At 29.1% G+C, this 4,593-nt stretch overlaps 1 non-coding gene across 1 annotated transcript; it reads left to right on the forward strand.

Annotated features, from left to right (window-relative positions):
• The first annotated feature begins 471 nt into the window (after window positions 1–471).
• Window positions 472–578, forward strand: LOC145065200 (small nucleolar RNA R71). The gene has a single exon (XR_013688346.1). It is a non-coding gene; the product is annotated as a small nucleolar RNA R71 (small nucleolar RNA).
• Window positions 579–4,593: the final 4,015 nt, after the last annotated feature.

Consider the following 4,593-nt stretch of genomic DNA (forward strand, 5'->3'; position numbering starts at 1 on the left):
ACCAGTTTGCCTAAAATTTTCTACTTTTTGCTTTCTATATTCATCATATGGAAACCACTCTTTCTTTGGCTTCCTCCAATCTTCATCGTATTTGTCTCTACTAGAGTAGCATACTTGAGCTTTCTTATTCCCATTCTCGTCCAATGGAAATCTTTAGTCAAATGCGGACCATTGCATCTTTCACAACCCACACGAATAGCATGTATGGATTGATCCATCTTGGTCATTCTTTGATCCATAGTATTTAGCATAGCCAAAACAACTGCCATATCCTCAGAAGTGCCACTCCTAATACCTTTCGCTCCATTATGTCTAGGATTGTGGTATTCATGCGAATGCTAAAAAAACTCTTCAATCAATTCCTTAATCTCTCCAAGATTTTTCTTTGTTAATGGTCCTTGAGAGTCAAGGAGTTTCCTTGTCATCACGTTTATCCCATCATAGAATATCGATACTTCTTATTGCCCATTCAAATCATTTTGGGGACAATTTCTTATTAATCCTTTGTAGCGCTCCCATGTCTTGTAAAGTGACTCACCCGGTTGTTGCTCGAAATTTGCGGTAGCTTTCTTGAGTTTAACATATTTAGAAGGTGGGTAAAAATGTTATAAGAATTGTTCACGCATTAGCACCCAGGTAATAATTGCACCGGGTGGAAGTTCCTTTGGCCAATCCTTAGCAGCTCCCTTAAAGGTAACGGGAAGCATTCTCAAAAGCACCGTCTCTCTTGGAACATTTGGGATGTTGAAGTAATCAGCTATGTCATTAATTTCATCAAGATACTTGTAAGCATCCTCATGCTATTTCCCAGAAAATGGGAGTTCCTTAAGTGCGGAAAAATATTCCCCTTCAGCTCGAATGTTGCGGTAGCAGGAATTGCATCTTGCACGAGAACGGGACAGGTGTCCTCTTGGTTTCTTTTCTTATATGCCTCCATGGACATGTTGGCAATGTTTGCCATCTTGTTTTTTGGCTTGTCTTTAGGTTTGCTTTCTTTCTTATCGGTTTCTTATTCGGAATCGGATTTGTGAATATTAGGATTTTGCTCAAAGCTTTCTAACTTGCTTTCGTTCTTTGAGCAATTGCTTGATTCACCCACATTCTTCCCTTTCTTCTTTCTAAAAGCCGATTTAAGGTCTTCGAAAGGTGTCTTCTTTGGTGGGTTGGTTTCTCCTATGCTTTTATCCTTCTTTTTGTGAAGGGCTGACTCTGGATCTTAAAGTGGTGGTATCAAATGTGTGTTGGATCCATGGGTCATGTACTACTACAAAACAAAAAATAAAAACATAAAATTGAACAAAAACTTCTTAAAAAGTCCTACTGAACGTTCACCACGTAGTGGCTAGTAATCCCACATCGTGATGTCACAAAATCCTAAACAGAAACAAAAAAAACATAAATGATTGAGCTAACATCGTGAGTTCAGTTCTGAAAAAAAAAACTAATGCTCAAATTTAACTTTTTGTAGGTTTTATCCCACAAAAAGGATCTACTAACTTAAAGCAAATAAAAGTTAAACTAGATAGTCGTTCCCCGACAATGACGTCAAAAAACTTGATGCGTAATAATAAGTTAGATAGTTGGTAAAACTAATAGGTATAATAATTACGCATCATATATATATATATATATATATATATATATATATATATATATATATAGAGAGAGAGAGAGAGAGAGAGAGGTGGGTTCAATTGAGAAAATAAAAAAGGTTGAGAATGGGGGAATCATTCTCAGCCACTCATTTAATCTAAGCATAAAAAGACACAGTGGCAAACTTGTAAATATGATAACTTTCAATCTCAAATACGTATATGTAGAGAATTAGATTACAGTTCAAACTCATTCACCGTTCATCATCCAAATTTCTTCTCCATCCTTCAACAATCATCCAGATTTCTTCTATTAAACTATCATCAACATCATCTACTTCTAATCAATCATCGATCTTCGTCAATAACATGTTTATCAACACGATTCAACAGTTAACAACAAAAATTCATTTTTGGTTCTTTTAATCCAACCTTCAATTCTGCTTGAATACGATCAGATCTTCAACATCTGCGATTAATTATACTCCCAATGTCATTAGATCAACATCATCGATAATCAACAAAAAATCCACTTTATATCATTCATTCAACATCGATTATCAAATAAAACTTCAAAATTGATGTTAGAAAAAGATCAAATCGTTTTTTTTTTTGAAAAATTTCATATAATTCTCTATCAATCTACTATTTTGTAAGATTTAAATAGTCAAAGTATCATGTTTCTGACATTTTTAAAAAAGTTAAATTATATGCACTCCAACTGTTTAATGAAATGCATAAAATAAATTACCACGTTATATTCATATATGAATATGTTTTCTCACCTGAATCAATATATGATTATTAAAACAAAAAAGTAAATATGCAAGCATGTATGTTATTCATATGTGAATAAAATATAAAAATTATATATATTTGTGAAAATACCTTGTAATATTCATATGTGAATATACTGTGTAATATTCATAAGTGAATATATCATCTAATATTCACAAGTGAATATACTATGTAATATTCACATGTGATATACCATGTAATACTATTTAATATTCAGATATGAAAATATTATCTAATATTCATAAGTGAATATATCATGTGAATATACTGTGTAATATTCATAAGTGAACATATCATCTAATATTCACAAGTGAATATACTATCTAATATTCACATGTGATATACCATGTAATACTACGTAATATTCAGATATGAAAATATTATCTAATATTCATATGAATATATCATCTAATATTCACAAGTGAATGCATCGTCTAATATTTAAATATGAATATAATATTTTTATTATATGCTATATTCATATATGAATGATACTTAAATTGTAAAAACAATTAATCATAGTTTTTATTTATAAGTAATTAACGAATGTACTGTAGTAAAAACCTGATTCATTTTTATTCACTTATGAATACTGATAACTGAAAATATAAAAAAAAATTATTTTATCTTAAAACTATATTAATATGAATGTCTATTTGTAGAGAATAAAAAATTATGAATTTTGGTATATTTAAAATCATTTTTCGATAAAAATAGCTTCTTAAAAATTAAAAAAAAAACGAGAAAACCATGTTTTTGTATATATTAAGGTAATGCTTAGCATAGTTTAAGAAAACATGTTTTGTTGGAAAACACATGTCTATTCCTTTCCCATTTCTACTGGTAGGACGGAGGCTTTTGCGTCAAAAATAAATGAGTGGCTGAGAATGATTCCCCTATTCTCAACCTTTGTTTTTGCTTAATTGAACCCTCTCTCTCTCTGTGTATATATATATATATATATATATATATATATATATAGAGAGAGAGAGAGAGAGAGAGAGAGAGGATCATGTATATCCTATAAATATTGTGTGAATGTAAGACTAAATATGGTCTAATCATTTTATAAGAGTATTAGATTAACTTCATTAATTAAATTAGATATTATAAATATTAAATTCTTATAATTTTGGAAACTTAATCAATTTAAAAAGCATTATTTTAGGGATTAATCACATAACATCGGCCCTAGCCATCCCTTTCGCTAATGCTGACGATCATCAGTGCATCTTTTCCTACTCCTCGTATATAGATCGACATATTCTTCTTTGTTGCTGCGTGCAAAGAGCTAATGCCGGATTAAACAAAGAGGTCACCGCTAATGGTCATAAGTTTGGCGTCTCATGTTGCCGACGACCAATGTGATACATATACATAAAAAAGGTTCGATTTTGATATATATATATATATATATATATATATATATATATATATATATATATATATATATATATATATATATATATATATATATATATATATATATAAAAGGAATAAGTAAACAATTTTTGTGGTCATTTATCGCACCTGTCGAAGAGATGGAGGAAACGAATCTTTGGAGTTTTCTCTTTGGTTGTTCTTGGAATTTACAAAAAGAAACATTATTTTTGCATTACTTTTCTTCTACACGGTTTAAGACATTTTTTTGTTCTTTGATTTTCCTATTAAACATATAGTTATATAACTTTAAACGTTTCGTGTATATGTTTTGTTATTTCAATTGAATTATGTTTTCGAAATCAAAATGATGTTTGTTAATTAATTGCTTTTATGTAATTTTTTATATTTAGTTATATGTTTCTAATAATTATATCAAACCATTTTTTTCAGTAACATCACTACGAACGAGTATTTACAAGAATATATTCTTCAAGAATATATAAACAACATATTCTCTAAGAATAAATCAGCAATATATTCTTGATAAATGAATCAAACATATTCTCCAAGAATGAATCAACAATATTTTTTTTTATGAATGAATCAATGACAGATTCTAGAAAAATACATCACAAAATAAAATTTTCAGAATATTAAGTTGTCCATGTAATTTATATTCATTCTCAAAAAAAATTCTTAATTGCATTTGTCATTTATGTTTTTTTTTTTCTTATAATTCTTTCATTTCCAAGAGAATTTTGGATTTGTACTTGTCTTTTATGTTCATTCTCGTGAGAATTAAATATTTGGAATTATAATT

Source organism: Lactuca serriola, chromosome 7 (genome assembly GCF_051521515.1).
Source record: "Lactuca serriola cultivar US96UC23 chromosome 7, Lser_US96UC23_V15, whole genome shotgun sequence".
NCBI classification, from domain to species: domain Eukaryota; kingdom Viridiplantae; phylum Streptophyta; class Magnoliopsida; order Asterales; family Asteraceae; genus Lactuca; species Lactuca serriola.